Source organism: Mauremys mutica, chromosome 1 (genome assembly GCF_020497125.1).
Source record: "Mauremys mutica isolate MM-2020 ecotype Southern chromosome 1, ASM2049712v1, whole genome shotgun sequence".
NCBI classification, from domain to species: Eukaryota; Metazoa; Chordata; order Testudines; family Geoemydidae; genus Mauremys; species Mauremys mutica.
Genome location: NC_059072.1, coordinates 77900093 through 77913682, shown reverse-complemented (window position 1 = coordinate 77913682; position 13590 = coordinate 77900093). Strand labels below are relative to the sequence as shown.

Below are 13590 nucleotides of genomic sequence, written 5' to 3'. Positions count from 1 at the left end.
AGGAGAGTTTCACATCCTGAGTATGTGCAAGGTCAATAGGGGTTTTAATAGCAGATCTCACAAGCTCTTTCTTATAGAGCGCTTGCTGAGACCTGTGGGTCCAGATTCCCCTCTTCCTTCCCCATGCCCCTACTCCAGTACATTGGCCTCAGCTGCAGTGGGTCCTTTGATCTCAGCAAGTAAAGACCATGGGGTTATTTCAGAATCAAAGCATTCTAAGAGCAAGTAATCTCCTTCGTTGGAGAGAGACTCCAGGAAGCTGAGGAAGTCACCCCAGACACTGGAACTTAAGGAGACCTTGTGCCCTGCTGTTGAGTCTTATGTGGGCCCTAGTACCTATGCACTAGTACCCATCTTGAAACCCCTCAGTTCACTAATGAGGAGTTGTCTGGCAAACACCAGTTGATTCAGAAGTTGATACTAGAAGAGGATGCAAGAAGGACTCTAGAAGCAAGGACTCCTCTCAGAAGTCTGCATCAACCGTGATACCTTCTTCCTTGGGGCACAGCCACAAGAACCATTCAAATAGTACCTCAGCTGAGTCCCTGGCACTGTCCTCCTCAGCTGACATTCCTACACAGTGCATGAACCACACCTCCGTACTATTTCCAGTGCTTTCCCAGGCTATGATGGAGTAGTCCCTGGGCTCCCCAGTACCAGCCACATTCTTCTCACATGACCTCTGGGTCTCAGAAGAACCAGAGTCTCCCCTCATAAAGGGGCACTGAGAGGGACTTTCTGTATTACTGTCCCACCTATCGGAGCTGAAGTCTCCATCTGTGCTACTACACCCCAGCACAGTCTCCCATTCACCAGTATAAACTTGACTGCCTGCCCCTCCTTGGACTGCAGTACCAACACAAGCCCTGGTACTGACATTGAGGGTCCCCCTTTGGACACTGCAGAAAATATGTCATCAGACTTGGATATCTCTGAGCAGGATTCTATCTCTGCTTTTCCAACCCTCTCTGGAGATGTTTCCAGATGAGGCGTCTCAGTCCACAATCCATAAATGCTCTTGTTACCCCTGGCCAGAGCAATCCTTGGGTCCTACCTACTTCCCCTATGCACCATTGGAGTGGGCATTTTGGTACCCAGGGGCCCTTGCATCAACTATTATAGGGTGCCTGCCTGTAAAGGCAACATACTAACCAACCTCCTCCAGTACCATAGCATAGCTGGCACTGTAACAGCCTTCCATTAAAACAGGATCCCCTATCCACTCTTTCATGTGCCGTAGAGGTGATTCCTTAAAAGATTAGGAAAACTCCATTTCCTCATATTCAGGTCCTGATACAAAGCCAAGTGAAGTCAATGGAAGTTTATTGATTTCAATGGGCTTTGGAACGAACCCTTAGCAAACTTCAGGTTGGAAAATGCTAAGATGTTTTTGTCGTTATGCAATAGCTAGTGGGATAAAGAAATACATGTAGTACATGCTAGTGCACTGACTTTGACTTTCCTAGTGGTATCAGCTTCCACAAGAGCCTTTCTCACTTTCTTCAGTTTTGTGAACTGCCAGATCCCTGCCAGCTCACTACAGCTTCCTGTTGGCCTTTTAGAGAAATCAACTTATCTCTCCCAGGTGTGCTCTTTAGCATTCTGTGTTGGCTAGCTGCATGTCTTCCAGCACATAAGAGGTGAGCCATCTGTTACATGTAGAAATCCTTTTGTGTACTGCAGACTGAAAAGTATAATATACATTGTAGGGCTGTGTGACGCTCTGTACTTCAGGGGAATACTCTGCACCCCCATGTTCATCCTTATAATATGATTGTGTGGTATCCAATGCAAAGTTTGTCATGTTGGGTGTCTTTGGAAGGCTCATGATGCACTGAGCATTGTTGTTATACTAATGTTATAGGTTATAACAGGGGTAGGCAACCTATGGCATGAAGGCGGCACGCAAGCTGGTTTTCAGTGGCACTCACACTTCCCGGGTCCTGGCCACCAGTCCAGGGGGCTCTGCATTTTAATTTAATTTTAAATGAAGCTTCTTAAACATTTTAAAAGCCTTATTTACTTTACATACAACAATAGTTTAGTTACATATTATAGAATTATAGAAAGAGACCTTCTAAAAATGTTAATATGTATTACTGGCACGTGAAACCTTAAATTAGAGTGAATAAATGAAGATTCGGCACAGCACTTCTGAAAGGTTGCCGACCCTGGGTTATAATGTCATGTATATAGTTATGAGGCTGAAAATGTGTCCTCATGGCTTAAAACAAGCCAAGGCAAAAACTCTCCAGGAGCATAGACCCAGGCAAAACTCTCCAGTAACTTCCTTCTGTGGAAATGTTTGTTAAACTCAGATATCTGCAAGTAAAATATTTTGGCCAAAACCTGTAATATTTTGCTTTAGAAATGTTGCTGAAGTGCTTGATGTCCCCATTGTCCTTTATGGGTTTAGCTCCCCAGCTACTCTGCATCTCCAATGATTCACCACTCCCAGGGACATCCCTCTGCTCTCCAGGAAGGGAGACCCAGGTACATCATGGAAATTGTAGTCTGACCATAGTTGTAGTCTATAGAAGCAAATGGGAACATGAATGTGGTACCCAAACCCCAGCTTCCATGAGGCACCAAGGCAGCATTTCCACATTACGATTTTATGGTTTTTTAATTTCTGCTGAAAAACTGAAATTGTCTTTGAAGAAAAACAAACAAAACCCACCTTTTTTTGACCAGCTCTACACTTATTCAAAAATAGTTATGATGCTACAGACACACCAGTTTAATTGGCTTATAAATTGGGTACAATGCACATTTTTAGATTCGGGTTCAAGAGTGAAAGCATGGCAGAAATGAGATATTACTTTAAAGTTAAAATATTTGGAATAGTTGCCACATTGTTCTCAATTTCTTTGGCCCTGTCTGACAACTAACAGTGCTTTCTGATTAATTTCATGCTAACAGCTGATAATTCAGGAATCAGATACAGTGTAGTGACATCATGTGTGCATACAGCATTACCTGGATGTGGCATTAAACTCCCCAAACTTTACTTGTTGAAAAACGAACACCTTGCTTTTTGTCTAAAATTCTTTTCACAAAAACAATATTTGTGTAAAAAGTGAGTTCATCAGTTTAGGCAGTGTGTAATGGGCCCACAAACTAAGGGATGAGATTCTGCCTGGCCCTAATGAGCTGTGCAGTAGCAGAGAGGAGACTTCCCTACTTAGGTTAAGGCCTAGGCAGAACTGCAGCCCTGTGCATCACATGGGCTGCTCCCTCCCTACTCTGATGCTTGGAGGGTGGCGGGACTCAAATGAGGAAGAGAAGAAGTAGGGCCATGGCACCACTGACCCCCATTCACTGGCCAGAGGTCAGGAATCAGGGCAGGCATGTAGCCCAGTTTGTCTCCAGGCAGCCTCATCAGGATAGCTGGCCTGCAGCGGGATGCTGCCCCTGCTTTGAGACCCTCCTGGCCTGCTACTCTGCTTGCTCCATTTCCTGACCTCTAGCTTGACCCTTGGCGCCAGCTGTGGACTACTGACTCCAGCTCTGAGTCCAGCCCTTGGTGGCTCTGACCAGAAGGCTACACTTTCCTTGTCCTGGTAACCTTATGTAACCAGAAGAGTAGGAAATGCAGAGGGAGATTATGCTATTCCCCATAAAGAATGCTTCTTGGGGTCCCCCAACGTTAGTGTAACTCCTCACCCCCTCCTCCCCGCCTCACCCATACTATGGACTGTGCCTAAAAGGCACAGTATGGCCATTAATGATTTTCAGTTTTTCACTATGCAATCCACAGGTGCCTGGGAGATTGCTCCCCTTCTTTTGCTCCAGTGAAGGTAAAAGCATGAGAATTCTAAAAGTTTGTTAGAGGAGGAGATCAGGTCCTGGAGACTTTTTTACTTCTCAGTCTCTCCTGTCCTCAGTACAGTCCTATGGATCCATTGCCTGTGCTAGCCGCATTCTCTCAACTATTCCTTTAGCTTCTCTTTGGTGGCTGTAAATCATCCTTCCTCCCACCCCCCATTAACCTCAGGGTTCAATTTGCCTCCCCCTCCTCTCCTCTCCTTCCTCTAAATTCATTCCTCCTAGTTCACTCTCTGTTTCCACTATTATGGTGATGACTCACAAATATCTCTGTCCTTGACCTCTCCTTATCTCCCCAGTCTTGAATCTCTGCCTGCCTGTAAGACCTTGCTCCTGAGGGAATTCTGTGCCAAAAAGTTTAAAATTCTGCACCAAAAATTAAAAAATTCTGCGTACCATATTTTAAAATTCTGCAAAAATCTGTAAATTTTATTTGTCAATAAATAAATGTGGCTCCAGCATGGTAGTGGGAAGCACAGACCACTGGCTCCAGTGAGGTGGGAGATAACCCTGATTCCCCCACCTCCCCCTGACACAGTGCAAGGGCTGGGCCTGCCCCAGAAATACCCCAGAGCCCTGTCCCTCTCCACCAGGTGCACCAGGTGTGGATGGGCAGGCTCAGCCCAGCAGGATCCAAGTGTGGAGGGGCTTAGTGTGTGGGGGGGGATCTATGTGTGGGGTGAGAGGTTTGTGTGTGAGGCAATCTGGGTGCGGGCGGCTCAGTGGGAGATCTGGATGCACAGGGGCTTGTTGGGGAGTTCCAGGTGCAGGGACAATGGGACTCTGCAGGGGATCCAGTGAAGGTGGTTGGGGCTTGGGGAGGGGGAGTCTGGGTGAGGGGGCTCAGCGGGGGTGTCCAGATGTAGCAGGGTAGGGCTTTTCAGGGTGAGGGTTCAGTGGGGCTGCTTAACGGGGCAGTCTCGGCTGTGTCGAGGGGAGGCTGCATGCCGGGCTCCTGCTTCCCCCTGCAATTCCCCTATCCCATTTTCTTCTCCATTCCCCTCCCCTCATTCTCACATTCCTTTCCCCCTGCCCTGTTCCACCCAATTCCTTCCCCACTGCCTCTTCCCCCAAACCCCCTTACCCAGACCCAACACAGGCACTCACTGTACAGGAATGCTCCCATCACACAGAAGAGGAGCACGACTGGCACTAGGACCCAGGAGGAGGTGTTCAACTTCAGAATCAGTGGAGCCCAGATGAAGCCTGGGGGGCGGAGGGGGGCAGTGGCACATAACCCATGTGCCCCCCATGCCTTGCCTCTGTTTGGAGGGGGGCAGTCCCTCACAAAACCTGTGTCCATGGTTGTCCCGGCCCCCACGCAGCTTCCCTTTGCTTCCCTTCCATTTTCTGCAGGGAAACACAGGAATTCTGCAGGGGGTGGGGGCGCGGTTGTACAGGCACGCAGTCATGCAGAAGCCCCCCAGGAGTCTACCTGGTCTACCCTAGAAAATCAGGTTGGCTTAACTATGTCGGTTGGGGTGCGAAGTGATGTAGTTAAAATGACCTAAGTCTCCCATCTACTGTCTCTCGGGAAGGTGGATTATCTGTGCTGACGGGAGAACCCCTCCTGTCAACATAGGTGGTGTCCACACTGAAACACTACAGCTGCAGTGCTGCGGCTATGCCACTGTAGCCTATCAAGTGTAGACAAGCCCTGACATATCTCACCCTGCATGTCTCACCTCACTTTCTTTCCCTTCTTTATCACTAATTGATAGCTGAACTTATCCTTATCTCTGAGGCTCACAATCTGTCAAATTCCTTTGTCATTTACCCCAACATCCAGGCTTATGGCAAGTCCTGTCAGCTCCTCCTCTATATTATAGTTCCAAACCCCATTCCTTTCCTCTGTCACAGCTGGTAAAACATATCCAGTGGTATTTCTGTTTCATAAGGTGGCACTCTGTTCTCTAAGTCAATACATTTTCTCAGTCATTAGTCACCTATTGCATTGATTAGTGTAACCTTCTCTGCAGCATCCCTAATTTTTTACTCTCTATTCTTTCTAAAACTCTAGAGCTAAAATAACCCTTTTCCCACTACTCTGTTTCTCCCTCCTTGAATCCCTTCATTGACTTTGTCCCCCTTGCCCTATATGATTTAAGCTCTTCGGCCTCACCTTTGCCTATCTATACAGTTCTGTGCCTCCTTACACTTCAGCTTGTTTCTTCCTACACTCCCCCTTGAATACTTCACTCTGCCCAGTCTGTCTTTTTTCCCAAACAGTCATCTCAACATTCAAATCTCTTCTTCAACACCACTTCTTTTTGCCTACCCTTCCTTCACTACCAAGTATGATAAAGTCTTTGCCCGCCCACATACCATTTCTTTAATTGTCAGTACAGGGCAGTATCTAAACTAAATTTTTAAAACAACATATTTTGTCCCATGTGGTGCTATAGAAGTAACACCCACTACAAAGAGGCGATTGCTTAATCCCGTGTAACCCACCCCCACTTAGATTTGCTAGTCTCATCTGAACTAACACACTCTACCTTCCTTTCCCCAACATCAGTTTTACTTCTTGCTGCCAGTGCCAGCAAACTTCATGCCTGTCAGCTTCAAACATTTTACACGTTCTTCCAAGCTTTCAGTAAGACAGACAGTGAATCTTGTTGGAAGTCTATCTAAGCCCCATGGAATAGTCTATCTATTACAATTTTCCAGTTCACTGCCAACCATATCTGCAAATATATACAATTACATTGGTATTCTTATTTTTCATCTTGTATAGAAAAAAAAATGACACCTGCTAACACAAGTGTTGCAGACCCTCATGTACAATTTAATATTAACCATGTAAAAAAATCCTTTACATATTGGCTAGATGTTTCTTTCTGGAATCTTTTGTTCTGTGTGGATCATATACTTCATAAAGAGGATTGAACGCAGCCTTTGGGGCTTCAAGTGCAGCCTTCCAAAAAGAAAAGCAGAAAAACAAATTGGACAAGCATTAAGAAATGCAAACAAAGCAACTCAGCTACACAATGGCAGAATAGTGCATCAGAAGGCTGGCGTGTAGGGATTCTGCTACAGAGAGCCTTACTCAAATCAGGGATTGTAATAAAGTTCACCAGGGGTTTGAAAATCCAACCATGCTTTTTTTGTAGGTTATCTCTGGGTTTTGTGGATATTGTAAATATGCCAATGGATAGGTTGTACTGTACTTCCAAAATCAGGAACTTTGTGGTGACAGGCAAAATCGTATGGCTGATTTGGAAATATTATTATACAATAATAATTCAGTTGTCATTTCTGACAGTCATCAGTTCCTCTGCAAATAAGCAACTTTTCTTGAGTTTGTGAGATGTAGCACTCAAATACACAAACAGTGTAACACAGGTACCAAAACACATACTCACATAGTGACAATGAAATGCTAAGGGAGATTAGAGAGGCTATCAAAATAAAGAACTCAGTAATAGTGGGGGATTTCAATTATCTCCATATTGACTGGGAACATGTCACCTCAGGACGAAATGCAGAGATAAACTTTCTTGATACTTTAAATGACTGCTTCATGGAGCAGCTGGTACGGGAACCCACAGGGGAGAGGCAATTCTCGATTTAGTCTTGAGTGGAGCACAGGATCTGGTTCAAGAGGTAACTATAACAGTGACCATATAATAATAACGTTTAACATTCCTGTAGTGGGAAGAACACCTCAACAGCCCAACACTTTGGCATTTAATTTCAGAAAGGGGAACTATGCAAAAATGAGGAGGTTAGTTAAACAGAAATGAAAAGGTACAGTGACTAGAGTGAAATACCTGCAAGCTGCATGGACACTTTTCAAAGACACCATAATAGAGGCCCAACTTAAATGTATACCCCAAATTAAAAAACACAGTAAAAGAACCTAAAAAGGAGCCACTGTGGCTTAACAACTATGTAAAAAAAGCAGTGAGAGATAAAAAGGCATCTTTTAAAAAGTGGAAGTCAAATCCTAGTGCGGTAAATAGAAAGGAGCATAAACACTGCCAAATTAAGTGTAGAAATGTAATACGAAAAGCCAAAAAGGAGTTTGAAGAACAGCTAGCCAAAAACTCAAAAGTTAATAACAAAATATTTTTAAGTACATCAGAAGCAGGAAACCTGCTAAACAACCAGTGGGGCCCCTGGACGATAGAGATACAAAAAGATCACTTAAAGACGATAAAGTAATTGCAGAGAAACTAAATGAATTGTGCTTCAGTCTTCACGCCTGAGGATGTTAGGGAGATTCCCAAAACTGAGCCATCCTTTGTAGGTGACAAATCTGAGGAATTGTCACAGATTGAAGTGTCATTAGAGGATGTTTTGGAATTAATTGATAAACTTAACAGTAACAAGTCACCGGGACCAGATGGCATTCACCCAAGAGTTCTGAAAGAGCTCAAATGTGAAATTGCGGAACTGTTAACTATCGTTTGTAACCTGTCCTTTAAATTAGCTTCTATACCCAATGACTGGAAGATAGCTAATGTAACACCAATATTTAAAAAGGGCTCTAGAGGTGATCCCGGCAATTACAGATCAGTAAGTCTAACGTCAATACCAGCCAAATTAGTTGAAACAGTAGTAAAGAATAAAATTGTCAGACACGTAGAAGAACATAAATTGTTGGGCAAAAGTCAACATGGTTTCTGTAAAGGGAAATCATGTCTTGCTAATCTACTAGAGTTCTTGGAAGGGGTCAGCAAACATGTGGACAAGGGGGATCCAGTAGGCATAGTGTACTTAGATTTCCAGAAAGCTTTTGACAAGGTCCCTCACCAAAGGCTCTTATGTAAATTAAGTTGACATGGGATAAGAGGGAAGATCCATTTATGGATTGAGAACTGGTTAAAAGACAGGGAACAAAGGGTAGGCATAAATGGTAAATTTTCAGAATGGAGAGGGGTAATTAGTAGTGTTCCCCAAGGGTCAGTCCTAGGACAAATCCTATTCAACTTATTCATAAATGATCTGGAGAAAGGGGTAAACAGTGAGGTGGCAAAGTTTGCAGATGATACTAAACTGCTCAAGATAGTTAAGACCAAAGCAGACTGTGAAGACCTTCAAAAAGATCTCACAAAAGTAAGTGATTGGGCAACAACATGGCAATTGAAATTTAATGTGGATAAATGTAAAGTAATGCACATTGGAAAAAATAACCCCAACTATTCATACAATATGATGGGGGCTAATTTAGATACAACAAAACAGGAAAGAGATCTTGGAGTCATCGTGGATAGTTCTCTGAAGACGTCCACGCAGTGTGCAGCAGCAGTCAAAAAAGCAAACAGGATATTAGGAATCATTGAAAAAGGGATAGAGAATAAGACGGAGAATATCTTATTGCCCTTATATAAATCCATGGTATGCCCACATCTTGAATACTGCATACAGATGTGGTCTCCTAATCTCAAAAAAGATATACTGGCATTAGAAAAGGTTCAGAGTAGGGCAACTAAAATGATTAGAGGTTTGGAACGGGTCCCGTATGAGGAGATTAAAGAGGCTAGGACTTTTCAGCTTGGAAAAGAGGAGACTAAGAGGGGATATGATAGAGGTATATAAAATCATGAGTGATGTGGAGAAAGTGAATAAGAAAAAATTATTTACTTGTTCCCATAATATAAGAACCAGGGGCCACCAAATGAAATTAATGGGCAGCAGGTTTAAAACAAATAAAAGGAAGTTCTTCTTCACACTGTGCACAATCAACCTGTGGAACCCTTGCCTGAGGAGGTTGTGAAGGCTAGGACTATAACGGGGTTTAAAAGAGAACTAGATAAATTCATGGAGGTTAATTTCATTAATGGGTACTAGTCAGGATGGGTAAGGAATGGTGTCCCTAGCCTTTGTTTGTCAGAGGGTGCAGATGAATGACAGGAGAGAGATCACTTGATCATTGCCTGTTAGGTTCACTCCCTCTGGGGCACCTGGCATTGGAATTAGCCACTGTCAGCAGACAGGATGCTGGGCTGGATGGACCTTTGGTCTGACCCAGTATGGCATGCTTATGTTCTTATGTTCATACACCTCTGCTACATCATTGTACTTACCATCTTTGGATAGCATGTTTGCTGTATTGATTAGCTGAGGCTAGATCATAGCTATCTGTAACGTGTCCACACAGAGGGATGATGGGGGTTGAGATTAGGCCTTAGAAATCATGGAGCACAAGTTGCTGAGAGGTGTCCAAAAAGGCCTGAGATTTTCATTTACTTCAGTGGGAGTAGGATTTGGCTCATAAAAAGAGACTCTTCTTAAAAGATTGTGTTTTTTGTTTTGTTTTTATCATGTAATACTTAAATTTGTGCTGTGCTATATTGATTGTGTAAGAGAAAGTGCAGAATTGGAATGTGAAAATCGATCTTGACCTCTGTATTATTGCACATGTTTCCCAGAGTTACAGATCCTATAAAGAGCAGTTTTTCCATCATTGTAACTTCATGAGATTGTTTTTCTCAAAAGAGCTGACAAGAGAATGAACTAAGATTGTCAAAAGAAACCTGTTCATGCTGCCTAAACTTTGACAAATCAAGAAGAAATTCAGATGTAAACTTTAGCAGGAATATGGAAACTAGAGAAAAAGAATCAGGAAAGCACAAGTCATTTTTAGAATAGAAAAGAAAAATAAAATTCACAAATGCATTTATTAATGAACACGAAATCCTTCAGGATTGATTTTCAAAAGCAGTTGCATTTATATAGCTCAGCTGTCTATCTAGTTACATATGAAAATAAGAGAACTAAACACATAGTACTAAAAAATACACATACAAACTAGCAGTTGTGGCACTGGATGCTGAGTTCAGGCCCTCTTAAAAATCAGGGCTTCAGCCTCATTTGGCTTAGTAATGGTGAATATTTATGTTTAAATATCTTAAAGCCTGTTGTTATGTCACTATGGAAAGAGCCAAGGCTGTTTTTGGTTTTTTTTCAGAGGAGGCTAACTGAATTCACATACGTTGGGAGCAAATATTAAGTTTTCGTCTGAAAAATTTCAATTCCACAGTGTTCCGCTATACAGTGTTAGAAGCTGGAAATTGAACTGTAACAAAAAAGAAGTTCTGGGAAAATGCAGGGAATGTTTCCTAAAAGCACATACTGTAAGTATGCTAAACAAAGCAATGCATTAATAATAAGCTGATTGGGAGAAATACAGATAACAAAGCAGGCTGATGTGATAGCAAATGTGTGTACATGCTGCCATCTAGTGGTTTTAAGAGCAAGTGTCAGCACATTGTCTGGAGAACATATTGTATATGATAAATTTGTTAAGCCATAACTGTGGCATCCTTCTCTTCAGTCTGTTTAATTGGTATGAATCTACAGCTGGCTCTTACATACAAACAAAATTCTTGAAAATTTACTTTGTTTTATCCTTCAAATTATTGTGAACACTATTTGCAAACAGTTATGTTCATTGTTATAATGATTTCCATATTAAAGGTGCCCAGTAAAAATATGGAGGTTTTCGTCTAAAAGCCTGTCCTGCAAATTGAGCCTGTGCTCTGAGACAAGCTGAGTGCTTCTCATCTTACACCTCATCATCACTAATCAAGTTCCTGTAGTCCTTCACTTGTACTTCTGCAACCCCATTGTCTGCAATTTATGATAGTCCAATGATACAATAATTAATTGGTGACGGCCTGGAAATAATTATGTCCGTGATGCACAGTATGGAACAGAATCTGCAGCTCATAGCCGGGTTGGCTGTGCAGGGCTATGTGAAGTAAAGCAGGAAGTGTTTGGTGCTGTAACTCAGGTCAGCAAATATGACTCTGAGCACACACACAGAGTATCCTAGTGAGTAAGAAGGTGCCATTGGTACAATAATTTTTCAGAGGAAAACTTCACTTTAATGCTTGAAGGTGCATTACGCCATCTAAAATTTTGACCCCCAGAGTTGCTGATATCTCTAACATCCATGTGTTCAAACATACTTGAACTTTTGAGAATCAGGCTAGCCCTTACCAGATTCTGAACAAAGCCTGCGTTTAAATCTATTCATATGTGAATTTGTGAATTTCTAATTCCCATCCCACCCTTTAAAAACAATAATTTTGAGGAAAGGAACAATGTATCTCCCGCAATATCTATAAGTGATGTCTACTTTTAAAAAGTCCTTATGTATGTTATTGTGACATTGCCTACTATTAATAAAAAGGGCAAACTTTTGGTGGAGCGTCTGTCATTTCCCTTCAAATTGCTAGGGGATCTTCATCTAACAGTTTGAGGGAACCCACAGACCATGTCACTGTACACATTCTAGTTGCCAGTTGTAGGCAGGGCAATAAAATCATTTAATCAACAATGTAGTGGTATCATTTCATATTCAGGTAGGATTTACTTACCTCCTGTACTCAGTCTACAGATGTAGCATTTCTTAGAAAAGAAAAATGCAGAAACAAAACCTCACTTTCTTTACTGCTTCATCACTTTGCACCAGATTCCTAGGACTATCCCCAACCTCCCTTGAATTCTCTAACCCACGTACTGCACAAAAGTTTTTTTGCAATGTTTTTAGGCTTGGGTCAACAGCATGAGAATTATTCCTTTTGTGACTGATTTCTTTGTCATTTCATACAGAACGAAAGTAAGCAAGCTACCCAGGCATGGAAATGAAACTATGTATGATACAGATAGGTATATTTCTCAGCATGTGGTAGGATATTAACACGCAATGAACTATAAAGATGGAATTGCAATGTCATTTTCTTAGCTAAATTTCCAGTTTATAAAAAAATACTTTGTGCATTTTTTTCATCTTCAAAATATTGGCCTGCTCCAAAACGAACAAACAAGCCTGCAAAATATTATCAGCTGTTAATACAAAATGAATAATTAAAGGCATAGGAAAGCCAGATTAGAATGCAATGTTTTCCTGCTAGAGGGAAAAATAAGTTATACTCTGTGATTTCTATCAAAGACTCATCATACTAGTCCATTTGTTTTCCACCAAATTTCACTGGAAAACAAATTACTGGTGTTACAACCATTGCCCTTTTTGTGTTACTTTCTGAGGACAAAATTTGGTAGAGTCCTGATACTTTTTTTCATAAATAATTAGGTTGGGAGAAAACAATGTGATGCTCTAAATATAGTCTCACTGGGCCATTTGAGCTGCTCAAGATCACCAAGTTATAGGAACAGCCTAGTTGTTCTCTCTGTTCCTCCACCATATCCCCTATACCTGGAATAGTGGTGGTGTAATCCTTCCATAGCTGGTTAACCTGGTTTCCTAGATACTTTGGATTTGAGTGGTGGCTATGTCTCATTCATTGAATATTGATGTTCACTCATTTTTTATTTCCTTGTTTGTTTTATCTTATATTGTTCTCATTCTTATAAGAGTTTAAAAAGTCTGTTTACACACATAACTTCTTTATTCCAAAGCTTATCTTTTGTCGGTGTGGGCTAATGTTGATGGTTAACTGTTTGCTATTATTAATATGTGGTGTGTATGTCTCACTTTTATTTAGGATCTAGTGGAGTAATTCTTCAAAATGTTTGATATGTTTAATCAGCTTGGCGGTAAAAATATGGATTGTAATTTTCACTTCCAAGGTTTTTTTTTTATGTTATTCATCCCGTAAGGTTCTCAAAATGAATGTGCAAAATCTTTGACAAATTTCCACAGGTACTTAGATCTATTTTCTATCAGCTTGGATGCCTATTGGCATGCCAATATTTATTTTTGTATGTGCAGTTTAACACTTGCATAGACAGTTCTTTGCCTCAATTTATGAAAACACAGCCCCATGCAGTACATTCATATATAAGGTC

General features: G+C 41.8%; 1 protein-coding gene across 14 annotated transcripts in view; it reads left to right on the top strand.

Moving 5' to 3' along the window:
* The window catches only part of MGAT4C (MGAT4 family member C), a 340955-nt gene that overhangs the window by 317172 nt on the left and 10193 nt on the right, over window positions 1-13590 (top strand). For 12 of the 14 annotated variants that reach the window (XM_045010744.1, XM_045010664.1, XM_045010673.1 and 9 more), the window contains 2 exons: window positions 10745-10910; window positions 12394-12450. The exons of 1 other annotated variant lie outside the window; for it this stretch is intronic. The gene's annotated coding sequence lies outside the window, so the exon portion shown is untranslated. The remainder of the gene's footprint in view (window positions 1-10744; window positions 10911-12393; window positions 12451-13590) is intronic. One more of the 14 variants, XM_045010709.1, reaches the window with a different exon arrangement.